The sequence below is a fragment of the Caretta caretta genome, chromosome 1 (genome assembly GCF_965140235.1).
Source record: "Caretta caretta isolate rCarCar2 chromosome 1, rCarCar1.hap1, whole genome shotgun sequence".
Lineage (NCBI taxonomy): Eukaryota > Metazoa > Chordata > Testudines > Cheloniidae > Caretta > Caretta caretta.
In genome coordinates, this window is record NC_134206.1 from 235557573 (window position 1) to 235579044 (window position 21472).

A 21472-nucleotide genomic window follows, 5' to 3' on the forward strand; every position below is an offset into this window, starting at 1 on the left:
GACTGTCTCATAATGTATATGTACAAAGGGGGCGAGTTAAGGTTGCACAGGCAACCTTAATTCTGGCATTTCCTAACTTTTGAGTGTTTGGATTTGCAACCTTAACATGCTTTTATAAAGGTATTTTAAAAAAAAATATAATAGCCTAGGTTTTTTTTTAAAAAAGCAAATTGAAAAAACATCAATTCCATATTGACTTCCACATGGTTCATTAGCAGATTTATAATCTTTAGTTCTACCACACGGACCTCTGATAGCAATGGATAGCAATAGTAGGTTGTTATCCAATATACAGACCAGCACTAGAAAGGGATGGGACACTTTGCTAGGGGATCACATGTGTTTTCTTACAGGAAAAGAATCGTGTAACTCAGGACACATGACAGGTTTCAGAGTAGCAGCTGCATTAGTCTGTATCCACAAAAAGAAAAGGAGTACTTGTGGCACCTTAGAGACTAATACATTTATTTGAGCATAAGCTTTCGTGAGCTACAGCTCAAAGTGTAGCTCACGAAAGCTTATGCTCAAATAAATGTATTAGTCTCTAAGGTGCCACAAGTACTCGTTTTCTTTTTTTCAGGAAAGATGGGTTCTATTCCAGGTTCTGAGGAGAGTGTATTCTAGAGGTTAGAGACTGTAATGTCCCTGTCCCACACAAGCATGACTCCCCTCTGCCCACAACCCCTTCAGCCTGTCCCCAGTCCCACTCTTTCCCCTACCCCCGCAGTGCCTCATCCCAGTCTCAGTCTGCCCCTCCCTCTTGCTGTATGTCCAATCCCCCCCGCCCCCTCCCCCCCCACACACAACCTCTTTGACCCAGCTCTCCACCCCAACACTTGGTCCCAGTCTCATCTCATTCTCCCAGCCCTGCTTGTACCAGTCTCCCTCTCTTTCAGGACTGGCCCCACTCCACCCCACTCCCCAGGCACAACTCCTTAACCCTATGCATTCCAGTCAGGCTGTTTCATCCTTCTTGTCCTTGCTGCCTGAGCAACAGCAGGAAGACACTAAGTACACAGGATTTGCTCTCAATTCCTTTGCCCAACACCACAGCAGCCTCTGGCTCCCAAGAAAAGCAAATGCAAGGAAGTCTTACTCAGCCCCTACAGCTCTGGGCTGAAGCATTTTCAGCACAGACAGAATCTTCAGAAAATTTAGCTGCCAATATCTAAAACGTCTCTTCTGACCATGTGCAGAGTTTCAGAGGCTTTTAACTTGACCAAATCTGCGTGAATTTTCACAGGGACAACAAAGACATATCCCTGACACCAGAATGCCCCACCTCCCCCGGCTCTCCCTGCCTAATTTCAAATCCCTGATCCAAAGCATGGAGGAGCTTGTAAGAATTTTTAAACATAGGCAAAACAATTTATTTTCCTCTATCATCTTGCTTGGAAACAGCTGAACCATTCTGGCTGAAATTTTCAAAAAAAAAAATAAAAAATTAATTCTCAGGCAAACACACAGCATGGAAAATTTCAGCTCAAAGTATTACAGTTTGGCAAAGAAATAAACAAATGAAAACAGGGTTTTATCATGGCCAGTATCAGGCAATCTTTTAACTGAAGGCTTCACTACCTGCACCATTTATAAGCCATTTCCCATTCTTCCGACAGGGTTGCCAACTTTCTAATCAAACAAAACCGAACACCCTTGCCTCACCCCGGCCCCATCCCTTCTCTGAGGACCCACTCCCCACTCACTCCACCCTCACTAAATTTCACCGGGCTGGGCAGGGAGTTGGGTTGCGGGAGGCGGTGAAGGCTCTTGGCTGGGGGTGCGGTCTCCAGGGTGGGGCCAAAAATGAGGAGTTCGGGGTGTGGGAATAGGCGCAGGGCTAGGTCAGGGGGTGTGGGCTGGGGATAAGGGGTTTGGGGTGCAGGAGGGGGGCTCATGGCTGGGACTGGGGGGTTGGAGTGAGGGAGGAGGTGAGGGGTATGGGCTCTGGGGAGGGAGTTAGGGTGCGGGAGGGGGTTCGGGAGGGGTTCCGACCTGGGCCAAGGGTTGGGGTCCGGGAGAAGGTTCGGGGTGTGGGCTCCAGCTGGGTGGCGCTTACCTTAGGCGGCTCCCAGTCAGCAGCGCAGAGGGGCTAACGCAGGCTCCCTGCCTCCGCACGGTTCCTGGAAGAGGCCGGCATGTCCGGCTCCTAGGTGGAGGGGGCAGGGGGCTCTATGCCCTGCCCATGCCTGCAGGCACCACCCCCGCAGCTCCTATTGGCTGCAGTTCCCAGCCAATGGGAACTGTGGAGCCAGCGCTCGGGGTGTGGGCAGCACATGGAGCCCCTGTGGCCGTCCCTGCACCTAGGAGCCAGCCATGCCGGGAGCTGCATGGAGCCTGCCTTAGCCCCACTGTGCTGCCAACCGGACTTTCAGCGAAAACCAGACGCCTGGCAACCCTAAGTGTTCTTCCTGTAATTCCATGCAGAATGGATTCATATAAAGCTATGATTGGGGAGACAAAGAGATCATTGGATTCATTTCCTAAACAAGTCCTTTTTCATGCAACTTATGAATGGAATTCATTGCCACGCACTGAAGCCAATAATTTAGCCAGAGCCAAAAAGAGATTAGATATTTATATAGATGTAGGAATGAATACAACCATGGAAAGAATACCCAGAGTTATAACAGTAAATACTAAAAAAAAGTTTTAAAAAGTATATAAAACCTCATGATGCGGGGCTTATGCCACTCTCTAACTACTAGATGTTAGAAGACTCCCCTGGGGAGATCAATGTCCCACAGATGCCTACTGTAGGATTTCTTGCACCTTCATATGAAACATCTGTTAGAGACAGGATACTGAATTTGGATGGAGTTCAGATTTCAGGCAGTGTGGCAATTCCTGTGTTCCTCAGCACCAGGCGTTTATGAACAGCAGCCAACCAGGGACTCCATGCCTGACCGTCAGTCTGCAGAGTCACATTTTTATTTGCAACACGTATAAAACTATTACAGCTTTTGGGTGAAGCATACGTTTCGTTTTACGGGTAATTGTTAGCCTTGAGCAAATGCAAGGCACAATCGCTAGAAAAGAAGATTTGCTTTGGTGAATTAAAATCAAGGGGTTATTTCACTAGAAATGCAAGTAAGCACAAAGAAGCTACAAAGGTTAACGAGTGAGTATTTTATCTTAAAAAAAAAAAAGTTGATGACATGAAAACTCAAGCCCTCCTATAAAAGCCGAATGGGATTTCATAGGTTTACTGAGTTTTGCTTTTGAAACAGAAATATTTTGGGGGTGGTGAGCTGAATAGCATGTCTATGTAAAAAAAGAAATCGTAAAAAAAAAAAAAAAAAAAAAAAGTTGACCATAACCTGAGGCCTTAGCTCCAGCCGAGTGCCTGTTGTTATGAAAGCGAGGTGCTCCACACGATCTAATCATAGCACTAAACCTTGTTACAAGCCCTTTTACAGCGCCAATATCTGGGTTACATGGAAACACGCTGGAGAGCCTCCTTGTACTATGAAATAAATGTCATTCTGACTGGCATCCTCTCTTCCAGCGAGTGATTTCCCTCCGCTGATAAATCGATACAGCAAAAACAAATGAAAGCGCACAATGGGCACACTGAGGATTCCATTTTTATTCATTTCAGAGCCCCTGCAGCACAGCTTTTTTAAACACAATAGCAGAAAATGATGCACTTGAGCTGTGCAGGGGCAGAAGGGGAAGAGATTTAGAGAGAGAGAGAGAGACAGAGGGAGGGAAAGCAAGAAGAAAGAAAGAAAAGGGAAGGAGAAGGCAATTTCAGAATTTAGATCTGAATCCAGATTTGAAATCCCTGGAAGTTCAGAGTGTTTTTGGGTTCAGGGTTTTAGTTCAGGCTCATCTCTTCTTAAGTTCTTTAAATGTGTTATATCAGAAACAAAATACACCCCAGGAAAAATAATTTCATTTCCCTGCCCCTCCCCCCCCTTCTTAAATTTTTTTTGATCCTGCTGTGGTTATTTCTCATTTCATTTGAAGGGACAGGACGATGAAAATAGTGCTGCACCCTCCCATCATGAAATTTGTGCCACTACAAACAGGAATGTAACCAGCAACTCAGGTCCACATCAATAATATGGACTCTCAAAGCAGCCTGAATGGTTATGTCAGGGGGCATATCTTTGCCATATTAAAGAAACAGCTCAACACTCATTTCTGAACCAGCAGGAAAACGTGTTCGAACTTCGGGTCTACAGAGTTAGAGCCCAGGGACTTGATCCAATACCCACTGAAGTCAATAGAAACCTTCCTATTGGTTTTTAATGGACTGTGAAGCAACCCCACGACCTGAGGTAGCTGAGTAAGGGACATTCTAGTGGCCTTTAACTAGAAATGTGCATTTGTGGAAAGTTGTGGCTTAAAATGACCCCAGCCCCTGGTAGGTGTGCAAAGGAAAGAAGGGCCTTTCCCCTCTCCCTTGCATACCTACATGGGCCTGATCCCTGAATGTAAGAAATTCAGCGGGCTCACCGCACTCCAGTGTGGACAGGAAGGGCTGGACCCTGGCTTTGCACAGGTGGGAATTCACAGTAGAGGTTCTAAAGCCTCAGGAAAGTGTTTGATAGCTACAGACAAAAGGACAAACCAAAGTGTAAATGAGGACACCAATAACAGAAGTGAAACTATTTGGCATTGGGTGCGATTTTATTGCTTGTGAAAGGCCAGACTGTGGCTCAGGAGACCGAAGCTGTTTATTTATCCATAGTCAGCCACAGAAGCCTCTACTTATCGGGAGTGTGGAGCTGCACAAGCATGGATAAGAGCAGCACAGGCTTCCCCACACTTCACTCTACCTCAGCTGTCACCTGGATGGGACCAGCTCTAGAGACGGGTAGGTAGTTCAGAATCCACGGCCATTCAATCCTCCACCTTTGTACTGAGGTGTCATTTGTGCTTTATGGGGTGTGGATACATGTCCATTGGGAACTAGACCGAAATGACAAAACATTTCACATAGGCCACCAAGCACCTATCACATGGGAACAACTTTCAATCAGCACCTGGGCGAGGTTTGAGCCAGTGAACTAGCGGTGAAAGCCTGTTGAATTTCATTACCTAAGTTCCCTAAGACTCATTAAAATTGCACTTATTTGATTCTCAGAGTTTGTAGTTCCTGTGATGGTCAGCTAGAAATGACAGAGATGTTTTTGGTGTTTTTTAATTTTTTTATTATTAATCAAAAGGCCATAACACAACAGCAAGGTAATGCCAAGTGAAGTCTTTCTACAATACTGAGAAGGCCAAGCTGTGTGCCCAGTAAGTGTAAGCAGACATGATATCCTTTGTAATCACAGTGAGATGAAGATGTGAACTGCATAAATGCTTCAAAAAATCATAGATTCTATTAGATGCAAAAGATTGAAGCGTTAGGCACCTTTTAGCTCAACTTTCATTTAATTTACTGCTTGCTGTACTGTAGTCTAAAGGGAATGAAAAAATCTTCTCTCTAATTTTTTTTTTCCCCCTTTTCATGAGCTGACCAAGGAGATGAAATCTGGGTAGTTTAATTACCATTCAGAGCCAAAGGCCTGGCCTTTGATATGGAAATCCCACTTCAACTCCAGCTTGCTGCTGCCTTTCCCTGTCCCCCTCTCCTTCCAATCCACCAACATGAATTTTAAGTAGCCTTGTCAACACCTGATAGTGAAAGGGAACAGAAGCTTGTGTGACTAAGTTTGTGCTGTTGTGATGTTTTTCCTTAGGAGAGAAGTGTGGGTGGGGAGAGGATGGGAAGGTTAGAAATAGCCTAAACTTAATGCCCAGACTGCAGTTTCTTCTCTTTTCTTGTCAGTGTGTTGTGTGGGCCCTGCTGCATACAGCAGCTCACATTAAGAGGGTGGGGGGGAAGGGAACGGATGAAAGCTGTCATGTACAGTTACCCTGTTATTGTCATCTGCCTGCTGCATGACTCCCGGCTTTGCTATAATTATTAATTGCACTTGTCAACTGTCATTAATTCCTCTTTAGCTTCCCTGTCTTGGAGTAATTAGACAGAACAGCCTCACTGCACTCATTGTTTTGAGAGGCCCCTGAAAGAGCCCAATGGGCTTTGAGAAGAGACAACCATCATTAATACAATAGAGTACCTCAGAATTAACCCTTTCCATGATGTGAAAAGAAGCAGAAATTCTGATACAGAAGTTTGGGTTGACGGACTTCTGTTTTCAGTTGATTTTTCAGATTTCTGCACCAGTATTTTCCAAAGTGACTGGTGAAGTTGGGTGCCTGAGCTTTGGCCTTTCAGAGGGTGAGCATCAGTAACTGGGATGTAGGCAGTGATGTTTAGTGGCGGGAGCAGGTGTCAGGCCTAGTGGCGGGAGCAGGTGTCAGGCAGCTGGGAGTTGGAGCCCAGGGTCACAACTAAGTTATCTGGAGTGAGGCAAGGCAGGAACAAGGCTGGGGAAAAGCAGGAGCAGGAACGATCACAGCCATGGGCAAATGCTTTGAACAGCCACTGAACTTCTGCTACTCCTTGGCTTAAGAGCTAGTCTGCTGACTCAACTAACCAACCAGGCAGCATAGCCAACCAGGCAACCTACTACAGGCCAGCTGCACTCACTAGGAAGCCCAGACTGGCTCTGCTGCAGGCCTGTCTCCTGACAATCGCTGCTCAGCACTTTCTGACTATTCAAGGTGTCTCAGTTTGGGATCTCAAAAATTAAGGCATTAAAAAGAAAACCCACTAGATATTTTAAAAAATATTGGCCTAAACATTTTCTTTTCTGCTTGAGCAAAGGGACCTTACAGAGTGTTGCTGTGGGAAATCTAGTATATAAACAGCATCAAGGGCTGGCAACCTTCACTGTTTCTGACTTCCAGATCAAATGTGCTCAGTTTGCAGATTTGGCGGGGGGCTGGAGGGAAGAGTCTTTTCTGACTCTGCACTGAACTACCAGCACTGAAAATTCAACCTGGGATCTGAAAGCCAAACTTTGTTTTCACTGGTTCCCGCACAATCACCAATAATGAAGATTCTGACGGCCATACGGTTTCCTCACTTACACTCACTCCTCATTGTCTTCAATTTCTTCCCTGTCTAAAGACAGTTGTTTTCAGGGGATTACACGGATACAACAGAGGACAAAATTTGGCTTGCAGCTGGCAGTTAGTTAGAAATTGTGTTGGCAATGCATAAGTGAGAACAGAGTCCAGTTTACTCTTCTAGAGTTGTACTGGCTTCGCAGGGTTAAAAGGAGCAAAACCTTGTATATGAGAATAAGGTACAGTGAAAAACATGAGTCTGAATAGATACACAGGGAGCATATTTGTTGAGTAATATTTGTTAAGGAAGCATATTATCATTGTTCAGAGCAGAACTGCCCTTTAAGTTGGAAATATCCAGTTGCTGCTGGAAAGAAGGAGCATTCCCTTTCTCTGTTCCTTCCCTTCCAGTCAAGGGCCTCCTGGCTACCAGTGAAGGTGGTTGGGGGTTGTAGAAGGGGTTGGAAATAGAAAATACCCTTCCCCTTGCATTCTGGTTGCTGCAACAAGGTATATCTCTAGGATTCTATTCTGTTTCTCCCTTAGTTTTCTGGCTTCCATTTCTTCCCAGTGAAGAGGTCCAGTATCTGTTCTAGTATTTTGTTTCTTCTTATGATGAATTATTTGTATCCTGGGAGCACCTAGGGACTCTAGTCATGGAGTAGGACCCCACTATGCTAGGCACTGTATAAACAGAGAACAAAAACTATACCCTTGCCTCAAAAAACCTTATAGTCTAAGTAAAAGTCAAGAGACAACAGATGGAGGAGTACAAGGAAACAATGAGACAATACCGGTCAGTATGATAGGCAGTGGCCTCTGTGCACCAACAGCCTAACTGTTGTCATGTTTTCTGTAGGCGCCATGGCAAAGGAGAGTTTTGGGGAGGACTCTGGAGGAGGACAATAAGGTAGCTTTGCAGATGTATATGGGGAACATCTCCCAAGCCACAAGGTACAGTATGGGAGAAAGCACAAAAGTGCTTATTAGAAAATTTAATAAGTTGGCAATGGAAGCTGGCATCATGGGCCAATCAGAAGCAACCATCAAGAGCTCAATAGTGAATGAGAGATGAAAAGTAGGGTGGGGATTGATTGTGAAGAGCTTTAAAAGTGAAAAAAACAGCTTACGTTTGATGCACCAGAGAAGGGAGACCCACACAGGGTTCTGAACAGCCGGAAAGAAAACTTACTAGACTCTTATCAGTTTTCACTCTCCTGCAGCTTGGCAAAGCCCTGAGCAGCAGGAGAATGACTGGTGCTATGCATCAGTCACACTCAGTTTGCATTTGAAAGGTCACGTTTGGAACCAAAGGGACTAGAAACTTTTTATTTTTTAAATAAAAAAACCCCCAAACCTCAAGTTCTGTAGAAATTGATAGCCTGTGCCCAAGAAAGATTTGTATTCAGCCTGGGTGAGTGAATTTTTCAAGTCTGGAACCGGATCAGATAAAATTAATATTTAAAATTTACATTAAAAAGATCCTCAAACCACTTTTAAAAAAAATCAATTTTCCTGGTTTCAGCTGGATTCTAAAGTACTGAAATATCAAAAGAAAACCTGTTCTCCCATTATGACCATCCTGCCTGGGTCAAAGAGTGAAGGGAATGTTGTGAAGAAGCTTTTTTCCATGAAAAATTTCCCATTTCTTTTTTCAAAAAGAAAAGGAGGACTTGTGGCACCTTAGAGACTAACCAATTTATTTAAGCATAAGCTTTCGTGAGCTACAGCTCACTTCATCGGATGCATACTCAAACCACCAAAGCTACTAACTAGTGAAGAAGATAAACTCTGAAAAACTCCTTCAGAGTCAGGAAATTTAAGAGTTTAATTCACAGCTTTACCTTCTTTGGATGTGGCTTAGTAGTGTGTGATTCAGTAAAGTAACAGGGAGCTTTTCATGGAGCCATGTGAAACATATTAAAGTACGCATAGCAGCAGTAAACCTTACAGGTGGATCTGCATCAGATTTGGGGTTCTGTACACCATGCATCAGAAATAAGAATTTGGCCCTAAATCTGATCACCGAACACCACTTGACTTTTAGCTATCGTTGAATTGTCAATTGATGCAACAACGCAAGTGATTTTCCAACTACTGGACCTGGTTCTGCAACAAGCCAAATGCCTTTCACTCATTAATTCCCACTAGAATCTTTCAGGATAGATCTCGCACTACACAGAATTGGGCCTATACTTAACAATTAATTGTTTGCAGCCAATTACTTCAGCAGTCAGAAAGCATTGGGCAAGCTACCTATAAATTCATAGAATCATAGAATATCAGGGTTGGAAGGGACCTCAGGAGGTCATCTAGTCCAATCTCCTGCTCAAGGCAGGACCAATCCCCAATTTTTGCCCCAGATCCCTAAATGGCCCCCTCAAGATGGCCCCCTCAAGGACTGAACTCACAACCGTGGGTTTAGCAGGTCAATGGTCAAACCACTGAGCTATCCCTCCCCCAAGATGCCAGGCTAACCTGAACGATAGGAAAATTATTGCAACCTCCTTTGCTGAAGTTTGTTCCTCAGGTATATTATTTTTATTAACTATTTATTGTTATTTTCTGGAGGTAGGTCCTGAACCACACCTCCTAGAATGAATACGATCTTAAGACAGACTTAGAACATTTTAGTGCACGTTAGATGCCCAGTTCACCCAATGGAGTAGAAAACTGATGTACCTTCCCGGTCAATCAGGCCTTTCCTGAGATCTGCTGAGACGCTCTTGGAACATCTGTCAGCAGCCAATGAGTTAAATGCGTTTGCCTCATCTAGATCAAAAACAATTGGTGTTTGATAGACATTTCAACATGCATACACATGATTTTCCAATGAGCTTTCAGAATTAACATTTTGATGCACAGATTGGTAGGTTTTGCCAATTTAACATTAATTCACTGAACAGGTTGTTATCAAATGGCTTCAGTGGTATATCTGTGTATTCTCCTTCTAACTATCGACGCCTGGCCCCTTTATACCAGGCATTCCTTAGTCACTCTGAACCTGCATCTTTCACTCCCTTCCATTTAAAACAACTCATGCCAACTAAAGAAGGAAATTAATGAGCAGCAAAACACATAAAACCTATGCACACCTTAGAAACACACCAATATCATCATTAAAGATAATAAATTCTCTATTCCATAGCCTCTCCAGTGAAGACTGTTCAAGTGATGGTTAACCAACAAGCTAAGTATTCAGCTGTGATTTAGCCCATTTTGAATGGCTTTTGCCCAAGGCAAGCTGAAACAGAAGATTAAGAAAAAACAACAGACAAACAGAAAACCCCTCCCAAATGGATTAAAAATCTAGTTAATGACCATCTTGGAGATCATTATAACAATAAGCAATATATATATTTAACTCTCTCTCTCCCTCTCTCTCATACAATGCAGACAGTCCTTCTCTAAAGGATTACTACAATACTTTTTGAGTTCAGAGAGATTTAAAATTATTCCACTAAATAAGAAGCTATAACCTAAATTAAAACTCACCTCTCAATGAATCAGAAATTAAATTTTTTAAAAAATTGTAGTTTCTAATAGTTATGTGGGCCCTAATCCTCTTGGAAACAGTTTTAGGTCATTATTCTGGGAGTTATTAGGTTGGAAAACAGCTTCTAGGCAAATCATGCTATTCACAAACCTTTTACACCAGAAATAATGGCTGGATTATTTCTGCCTCACAAATAGTCTTGAGGTCTGATTTCTGATTTCTTTTATTTCTGGAGTTCCTACACAAAGGCAATATTCCTTGCTGTTAAATAATAATACTGAACAGTTTAAAAACATAAAAATGGAATTGTTATAAGGATTATGATGGCAGTAATGAGAGCAGGCTGTTTGAACTATTTTTTGACCTCCACTTATCTTCTGACTTGCCCTGCTCTTGTGTGTTTCCAAGGGCACCTGAATGCTTTGGTGTTTTCCCAAACTACCAGTTTCAAGGGGCTTTCAAACATCTTGAATTTTTCACGTCTTCTAGAGCATTATCCTTTTTTAAAATTGACTGGCATTTCAGAGCAACAGAGAAAAATAATAAAGAATACATTTGCTCCTGTTGTAGATAGTAAAAGGATGACCCGATGGCTGTGAAAATTGAGAATATTCCTATTTTCAGGGCTTGTTCTAATGCTCCCTCTTGTTTTTACCAAACAAGTGATTTGCCTTGGTATTTTGTAACCCTCTGTAGACTGTCCATCTGAAGGAACTATTGGGGAGCGAAACATGGGAAATTGGCAGTAAGCTAGCAAAAGTCCTCCTGCATCTCAAGATCCATGGTTGCTTGTTTAGAATGCACATTTTTCTCATCTGGAACACTCATATATTAGATCTGACATGGGACACATCAACTTTTGTTCCTAGTCAGTTTCTTTGTTTTTATTCTAGAACATTAACAAAATGTTGTTGTATTTGAATTTCCAGTATTGGAAGAGAAAGCTTAAATAAAAAAGTAATAAAAAAAATCACGATAAGCACAATTTCATTCACAATGTTAAAAAATAATTGATGTTTTTCTTCATACTAAGGTTTACTTGGCCCTTCCCATCCTCCTCTTTATCCTACACATATGTTAAAAATTCATCATGGATGTTACAATAATGCTATTACTCAACATACCTGTTTATTTCTAGATCATCAAAGATGTATGACTAGAAGTGACCTTTGACTTTGCACTTGAAAATAGCCTGATGCTGCAGGGTGCTATGGGCTACCACAAGGCATCATTCACTGATTCTCAGCAACTCTTGGGTATGCACAGCATCTTCAGCATCTGTCTCAAGTCAGGTTAACACATGTATAAGAACTATAAAATGCACCCACAAGTATCCATTCCATTAAAAACTGGAGAATGAGTTGAGAGATCCTTCTGAAAATCAGGGTCACATATCATTTTATAAAACTAGGCTTATAGGTAGGAATAGATAAAGATCCACCACTCAGAATCAGCTCATACCTTAATGGATCCTAATCAAGGAAGCAATCCTAACCCTATTTGCTCACATACGGCCAAATCCTGAAGTCCCAATGGGAATTTTGCCTAAGTATTGGCTTAAGAATTTAGCCCACAATCATTTTTATATAACTCAATAAACATATCCACTTTCTAATCTTTTCCTTTTTCAAATAAAATAATTAAATTTTAACCAGAGAAGCCTTCATGTTGTGTAACTAGTTATTAGCAAAACTGTGCCCATTAATTCTTACCCTGAAGGTGGCACTTCTAATCTTTGCAGAACAAGAGAGTCATAGCTTGAAGTAAAACTTCAGCATCACAAAACTGCAGCAGGATTAAAGAGCAGCAGAATCTCCTAACATATGCTTTGTAGAGGAAGTGATATCACGGAATGTGGTGGCCAGAGGATTTTGTGGTATCACTTCCTAAAGTATATTAAGAACTGTGTTAATTTGCCCAGAAAGGAACTCTGCCATCATTACCCAGGAAAATGGCAATAAACATACACAAAAAAGGCCTTCCTAGGTAATTAAACGTTCAGAGATGTAAACATAATTAAAAAAAGAAAAGAAAAAAAGAAACATTGCACTTAGTTCCCTGAGTTATATTAGGAATTAAAAAACAAAACAAATGCAATAACTTATCCCAGCAGTTCAAATTTTCTAATTTAAGGCGAATGGATTATTACTTAGACAATCTGACCCTGGGCAAAATTTCCTCAGCTGAGAAGATTTACAATCTAATTATACAGGAAGTTCTGCTGAGACAGTTTGGGTGCAATGGTCTTCTATTGCATTAGCTTAGCTAAGATAGCTGCTTCTTTGCTTGCTTGGTGTTCCAAACACTCGTATGAAAACAAAAAGTCTTTCGTTCACATCCTTTATTTCCCTTTAGTCTTTCTCCCCAGTACTGTAAGCAAAAGCTCTCATTCCCAGCTACAAACAGCAACGTTGGTCTTAGATTGTTCATAGGGGAACTATGAGTTGCCTGTCAGCCTTTTGGTGTGACCAATGTTTGGTGAACTGACTTTAAAAGGACCATCAAAGTATTTTTCATAATTTTTACGATAGGTTTGTTTGTTTTTCTCCCTGCTTGTAAATAACCTTGTGGAAAGCCTGAAGCTGAAATGTGTGTGCATACACAACATTATTCCCTCCTCTTCATACACACACACTGGTTTACTATTGTAGGGTGTCTCATAAGAGTTGTGCTACTGAATATTTTTAATAATGCACTTGTTTAGTTTAAAAAAAGAAATCCCTACACATTAAAAAATGTGAACTTTCCAAACAAGGAAAAAAATGAAGGCCAAACGTAGACCTACAAAGCATTCTGAAGTGTCTCTTTAACTAGATATAGAATAGAGTGTTGAAATAGTTGAGTAGATACGAGTGTCCTATATTTGCATAGCTGGAGAAATCAGTGCCTCCTTTCTTTACAGTGAGTGTTTTGATTTCAAAAGGTCAGGGGTTCGTGCCATGGCCTTTCAGTCTTGATAATTATGTATGCGTAGTAATGCACATTTTTATCTACAGGTGGCAGACCTTTTAAAACCATCTTCAATGAAATTCATTATACATTTTTGTTGATACCACCACCCACCATAAAAAGTGAAAATCTGCAGCACAAAGTTCTAATTTCTGTTGTTCAATTTAGATGACAGATTTGTCAACAAAGTGGCTCATTCTCAAAGGCTGGAGACTGCTGTTTGAATGAAGGACTTTAATAAAAAAAACAACAACAAAAAAACCAGTCACCCATTATATGGTGATCTTTTATTGTTCAGAAATTCTTCAACAACATGTAGAAGAATTTATTTTTTCTATAAAGAACAAGTTTTGCTGCCTAGATTAATGGTCCCTAGTTGGTAAAACAGTGATTTCTTGTTTGATAAAGTCACTAAGAAGAGGAAGCAGAACAAAAAAGGTCACAACCCATTATCTGCAGTTAAAAGACAAAAGTGAGTCACAAAGCGTTTGTAAATAAAATCAACCATTTAAGACACCATTGGCCAGATCCTCATCTGGTATCAAATGGCAAAGCTCTGTTGACTTCAATGGAATAATGCTGATTTACACCACATGAAGAGCTGTCCAGAAAGTGGGCTCAATCCTAGAGTCTTCCATTCACTGATTTCTATAGATTTGTCCAAGACAAGGATTGAATACTAGGCCCCTCTTCCCCCATGCAGACTAAAAGCACAAACACACACATCCACATTCTAAAGGCGTGTGTTTCAACATCAAAGCTACACATTTAAAAAATTCTTTGTCTGTGTTCCCAGTAACACCTTCAGTCATGGACATGGAGAGACATTTCATCAGCTAATTTACTTTTCACCATTTATGTTATTTGTTTTTTTATTCCCCCAATTCACTCAACTAGTCTGTTTAGCCAGTTTCTCTCTCTTTTTCATGCACCAACCAAATGCTGCTGTTTGAGTTACAAATGCTGCAGGGGAACATTCTAAACATGCCCCCAGATCTGCGTGTCAGATCCTCAACTCATTTCAGTCAATGGAACTATGCTGATTTCACCAGCTGAGGATCTAGCCCCAAATCCTTAGTTACAGTGGGCCTGATTCTTCACTGCCTTGCATCTTGTGTGCTCATTTATACTTGAGAAAAACACATGAAAAGCCAGTGCAAAATATGCCTACCATTGTGGGTCAGTAAAGAAATCTGATTTGGTAGCATTTCACACTTACCTTGCAAAGGCGTAAATGACATTACAAGGTGCAAAGCAGAAGAGAAACAGATCAAGTTACTTGGAGCCCAATCCTTAGAGGAATTCGGTACTCTATGAGGTATACAGCATTTTCAACTCCTCCTGAAGTCAAAGGGAGATGAAGACACTCATCCATCTCTAAAAGGTGCTCAGCACTTCTTAGGATCAGACTCTGAGGCTCCAATCCGCAAACACTTTCCATTCAAAGTAGTAAAGTTAACGATATACTTAAGTTCTTCACATGTTAATTTTGGGAACACCTGTACTAGTGTAACTTGTCAGGCCAACACCACAGGAACTGAATTGCACTGACCAAAAATAAAAAGGTTTTCTCATTTTCTATTTATTTGTAAATATTGAGGCTTTAATAAAACCCTCATGACTTTTTAAACTAAAACACATTTACAAATCAGTTCTTATTAAAATTACCACACATGCCCAGTTTTCAGAGTAACAGCCGTGTTAGTCTGTATTCGCAAAAAGAAAAGGAGTACTTGTGGCACCTTAGAGACTAACCAATTTATTTGAGCATGAGCTTTCGTGAGCTACAGCTCACATGCCCAGAATTTCTTAGTAGTACTATGTTAATGGAAAACTTTACAGAGTTTAACACAAAATCTTTTAAAATGATCTTTATGTTTTATTTTATAAATTGAAACAAAATAAGTAAAATTAAAAAGCTGTTCAACATGCCAAATTAATAAGAGAGTAGATGGATAGACTTAAAATAATTGTATTTTAGAGCAATATATTGGGAAACATTTCTATCTACTTGCTGAGACTGGCGATTTTAAATATCCTCTCCGCCCCCCTACTATAAAAGCAATGACAACTAGCTCATAAGATCCTAAAGCAGTGCAGGGAGTTCTGGAAAATGCTCTGCGTTCAAGCTCCAATTCAGCAAAGCACATCAGCAAATGTTTAACTTTAAGGATGTGAGCAAACCCACTGACTGAAGTGACCTTTCCCCAAGACCAGATTAACTCTCCTGTGGGCCCAGGGCTATTAGATTTTATTGGGCCCCTAGGGGTTTGGAGCAGGGGAGTGGGCTTAGGGCTGGGGTATGGGAGGGGGTGCAGCTCCAGCTGGGGGGGGTGGGCTCTGGGGGGGGCCAGGGATGGGACAGGGGGTTGGGGTGCTGCAGGAAGTTTGGGGTGCAGGCTCTGGGAGGGAGTTTGGGTGAAGGAGGGGGCTCAGGGCTGGGACAGGGAGTTGGGGTACAAGTGGGGGTGTGGGGTCTGGGAGGGAGTTTGGATGCAGAAGGGGGTGCGGGCTCTGGCCAGGAGGCGTTTACCTTGGGCAGCTCCTGGTTAGCGGCGCAGAAGGGCTAAGGCAGGATCCCTGCCTGCCCTGGCTCTGCGCTGCTCTGCTCCCCGAAGTGGCTGGCATGTCCGGCCCCTAGGCAGAGGGGCCAGGCTCCTCTGTGCGGTGCATGCTGCCCGTGCCCGCAGGCACCATCCCTGCAGCTCCCATTGGCCATGGTACCTGGCCAATGGGAGCTGCAGAGCCAGCACTGGGGGCAGAGGCAGTGTGCAGAGATTTCCTGAATGCCCCTCACCTACGGGCCGCAGGGGCACATCGGCGAGCCGGCGCTCATGGCTCCAGCCCCAGACCGGGTGTGGGGTGCCGAGGCTCAGGAACCAGCGTCCAGCCTGTGGCATGGAGACTTGCTGCGGATCAGATGAAAAGAAGCAGCGGGTCACAGCGGGGGCCCCCTTAGCCCCAGGCCCTGGGCTGCAGCCCCTAAAGCCCCTACATTAATCTGGCTCTTCCTCTCCCATACTAGAAATGCTTTGCTGAATCAGGATCATATATGGGTAAAACAAGATTCCTGAAAATCAGTTTTCACCTATCTTAGCACACCTGATACTGCAGAATTCATAATTACTGTTCCGAATTCAACAAATGCAAGGGTAGTCCACTACCCATGCTAGTAAGTATTGGTAGGAGAGGCCATAAATTTAATGGAAAGGAAAAGCGTGCAACCCACTCACACCAAAATGTGGTCAGTTCAAGGGAAAGTTAAGGCACATTGCCCAGGCAGCACAAAAAAGCCTGGACTACAGCTGCCCTGTTTTATAGTTAGGATAAATAATGAAAACCGTAACATCCAGGACAACCAGTTGAACACTCTTCACTGGCACTTTTAAGTTATTTTGAAAAGTTTGTCCCAAGAAAGAATTCTAGAGTCAATATCAAAACTCTAATTAATAAAATATGTACCGTGTATATATCTAAGTGAGAAAAAATGTCTATACTGATGTGTATTGTGCCAACCTTATAACGGACTATTTCCTCCATGTTTTCCCTCGCATCACACATTTCCATACTGCTAACCCTCCTGAGTAACTGCACTGTGTCTTTATATGGTTTTGTTTTCCTACCCAATGCTGAGGAGCTGGGATTATTTTCAACCTTTGGAATCTTGTAAACAGGATCAAGCAGGAACCCGGTCATCAGCAAGAGAAAGGCTAGAAAATAAAACCAAATGCATATCAACAGTAAGATTTAAAAAGGAAAATGCATCCAAAACATAAAATAAAAGCGTGGGTTCCTCTAACACCACCATATTCCTTTCTATTTGGCTCATGAACTCTTTCTTGCAAAACAGACGCTGGTGTAAATTAATGGGTTACCCAAAATATTTCACATGTAAAAGCTGAGAGAGAGAGAGAAAGTTAGACTCTATTAGAACTAAAGAGACTCCCTCTCATCATCATAACCAATACAGCTCTAATTTTGTCCTGTTTCTCTTGACCCATTGAACAGCTAACCGATGTTCAGTGGTTCCATTTTTATGCCTGTAACATTCTTATGAGCGGACTATTCAGGATAGTCCAGGGGTGAGAAGAGTAAAAGACTGACAGCCAAGAAGTTCTCTGTTCTGTCTCAAGCTCCATCACTCACTGATGTCCTGTGTCTATGTATAAGCAATTCAATTAACTTCTCTGTGCCTCCGTCTGTCTGTCTGTAAAATGGGGACACTATATTTCCACCTCATTAGTTTGTAGTGGAAAAGAGAGTGGATAAATATAAAGGGTTCAATATTATTTTCTAACTTGGCTTCATGTTTTGCATCAGGTTTTTGTGGTTTAGAAAAGTGCCAGGATAGGTTAATAATCATACTGATGGAGAAAAATCAATAGGGATATTAAATAAAAAAAATAAACCCTGATAGAATCTGAAATACCTTTAAAATATAAGGCAGACACTTTCTCCACTAAATTAACATTATGGGATTATTTTGGCAACTGTATGGTTCCCATAATACTCCATGAATATAGCAGACACATAGTAAGGCTGAGGAAAAGAAGTTGGAATATAAATATAGAGGGTATAAAGTTCAAAAAATGGGAGCTATCCATAGTTCATACCAAGATATGCATGTACACACAAGTTCTTGAAAAATCAACCTTGATTTTCTGTAATATGCAGTAATGTAAGCAAAACAGGAATGAACTCCCTATATTTTGTTTGTAAATTTCACCACAGAAAGGGACTCCTATTAAGAAAATCTGTATGGATTTTCCAAATAAAAATCTGGTCCATACTGAAAGAGGAAATAAACAAACAAATAAATGGCTATATCCTCAGTAGAGGTTAAGCAGTATAGGTTCATTGAAATCAAGCTCTGCTTCCTATGGTGAAGACAATCTCTCATCAAGTTCAGGGTTGTATACTAATTAATTGTAATATATCTTAAAGAATGTAGAAAGCATAAATTCCTTAGCTCACGTAGTGGACTGGTCATCACATTGAGGAATACTAGCCAAGCTGCAGATTTTTTTCTCTCCATATAGAACCCATATGAAACATCCACCAGCTAACCAGGACAGCACAGAATTTGTCACATTATCTTCCTTTATCCTCAATGGGCCTTAACTTCTCTGAGCCAAACCGCCAATGTTTTTCTGCTACAACAGGAATGCAACAAGAGCTGAGAATGGGTTGTGGACAGGATTAGACCCTTCCATTCATTCTAACATAGGGTCACATGCTCCAGGTGGTGGAAACTGAAGTCAATAGACCTATGCCACTATATACCAGATGAGGATCTGGCCTGTAATGCCATTGCATGGTAATCAAATATACCAACAGATTTATCTAACACCCAAAGCAAAGGTACACTACTATCTCCTGCCCATTCCTTAAAAACAGAATTAAAAGGAAAAAGATATTCATTTAATTCATTCAATTAATTTCTATCATGAACTGCCAATCATCATAATAAGCAAGGTTAATCAGGACTTTTCTTCATAATTTTAAACAATTCAGTTAATGCACAAGGCCATGAGTATGCTCTTATTTCATTTTAAAGCAGGCGTATTTCACAAGTCAACTGGGAACCAGTTTAGCAAAACCAAAAAAAAACCCACTTCTAAACCCAATTAAGCGTGTCCACAAAAGGGTCTGAACCATTGTAGCTATATCAGTTTAAATACCAATTAAGTTAAACCAGTGCAACTTGTGTGTAGTCAAGGCCTCAGTCACTCTGCTCCCACACTGCAGAAGGCATTCTAACCCTGAAGGTCTGGGGCAAGACTGTGATAGCTCTACTCAACATGAAGGCCCGTTGAAGTCAGTGGGACTACTTGAAGAGTAAGGTTTTACCAAACCTGAGTAAGGGCATTACAATTTGACTATCAGAATAGCATTCCAGAAGGGAGTGGATTCTCCGTAACTTGAAGTCTTTGCACCATGATTTGAGGACGACAGTAACAAGCAAGAGGTTATGGGTCTATTAGAGGAGTGGGTGAGGTTCTGTGGCCTGCAATGTGCAGGAGGTCAGATTAGATGATCACGATGGTCCCTTCTGGCCTTTAAATCTTGCCTCAGGATACAAGAAGGACTGTAGCAAGTAGGTCCAAATTACCCAGTTAGACTGGAAGCCACCCATGAATACTTTGATCACCAAAACTACTAGTTATGCAAACAACTGCATCTTTTCTGTCACTTATCCCCCAATCTCCATTTGTCTGTCCACCTACCGAGGTCCATCATAAATCTAGATTAGGAGCTCTCTGGCACTGTCTTTGGTCTATTTGTTTGAACGGTGCCTACCACAAAGGGGCCCTGATTTCTGACTGGAACCTCTATGCACTATCACAATAATAATTAAAATACTACTACTAACAAACAAATAAATCCAGGACCAGATCCTCAGATGGAGTTATGCTGGTTTATATTAATTGAGAATCTGGCCCTCAATTTCTATTTCTGCCCGATAAGTTTAATAGTTTCTATTAATGTTTATCTAAATAAATCTTACTAGTAGGTCACCTCCCAGTCTCGGCTGCCTGGACTTACTCAGCATGCCTCAAAAGAGCTGTTTTATAATTTTATCTTTAAAAGTGATGGGGCCATGACCCCCGGCCCCCTCTGTTCCAGCGCCCCTGGTCATGGGTACAGACAAGACTGGAGGCTTCCTTCCCAAATAGTGCCATAATAAGGTGAGGACCGTTGTGGGCATGAAGAAAGCTAATGACCTTAAACAGTGCCAGACATTTCTCCAAAGACTTATATTGTGGCTTAAAAATACTTTAAAAAAAAAAAAGAAAAAGATTTTACATGAATGTAGTGCTCTTGGGGAAAAGGCCAAACTGACAGCCCTAGTCTCTCTATTGAATAGGCACAGGCAATGAAAGGACAAGCTTCCCCACACTGATCTTCCCTGAAGGGACCCTGCTACAGGTGTGAAATGCTGATTTAAGCTATCCTTTGGTTCACTCTTTTGCCTCTCTATTGAGACCACTAACAAGGTGTCAGTACAGAATGTGATGGTGGCTGTTTTGTGATATTCTGATTGATGTTTAGAAAGCAAACAGCTCATGGTTCCCAAGTGACTCAACCCTTCCCCACCATGAAACAACAGGGCAACCCTTTGCAAGTATGGAAGAGGAAAAATCCATATCCCTGAGCAGTGTAGTAAAACTACCCTAAATTCTCGTGTAGACAGCATTAGGTCAATGGAAGAATTCTTCCATGGACCTAGCTACTACCTCTTGGGGAGGTGGATTACCTACACCAATAGGAGAATCCCCTCTCATCGTCATAGGTTGTGTCTACACTAAAGCGCTACAGGTGTGCCGCTGTAGCATCTCAAATGTAAACAAGCCCACAATATACTATATGGACCAAAACAAGAGAGATGTGGAAAACTCTGGTATTCTTCCACTTGCACATTTTTACAGGTACTTGTGGAACTCATAGTTGTTCACTCTTGCCTCCTTGGGTCTTAAGGCTGCCTATCAGGGTTGAGGCACACTAGTGGGGCTGCATGAAGAAGCATTCATTGCCACTTCCCATGTGTATCTATGCTGCAGATAAAGGACTTCACTCACTAGATCTGCAATCTGGCAAACCTTTACCTGCACTAAGTTCACATGAAAAATTGAAGTGGGGGGGAAGGGGGGGAGGAGGAAATGGAGAAACTTGTCACAGCTACTTCCTAAAACTCACTGGTGTCTTCAGAAGGGACCTCATTCCCTTCTCCCTTGAAACTGACTGTTCCAGTTTCATGACCACAAAATATGATTGCGATGGAACCTTGTAGAATGGTGCTTTCTGGACAGATGAACTGTTAGTTACCGCAGCAGGTGCAATCTCCAACACAAAGCCCTACAAAATACAGCAGATTCAGGTCTGTCAGTATGAAAAGAATAATCACAGTTGGTGGGGTTTTTTTAATCCAAATCCATCTTATCAAAATGGTCAAGGACTAGCATAAAGATACTGCTTTAAAACGGAGTCACTCTAGAATGACAGTAACAAGTTTGTCTAAGATTACCTCCTCAGTGTCTACCTGCTCATAATCTA

At 41.9% G+C, this 21472-nt stretch overlaps 1 protein-coding gene across 3 annotated transcripts in view; it reads right to left on the reverse strand.

The window, feature by feature from the left end:
• The window catches only part of SOX5 (SRY-box transcription factor 5), an 838708-nt gene that overhangs the window by 580271 nt on the left and 236965 nt on the right, over positions 1-21472 (reverse strand). The window contains exon 2 of one of the 3 annotated variants that reach the window (XM_075121858.1): positions 17041-17127. The exons of the other annotated variants lie outside the window; for them this stretch is intronic. The gene's annotated coding sequence lies outside the window, so the exon portion shown is untranslated. The remainder of the gene's footprint in view (positions 1-17040; positions 17128-21472) is intronic. 3 annotated transcript variants of the gene reach the window in all.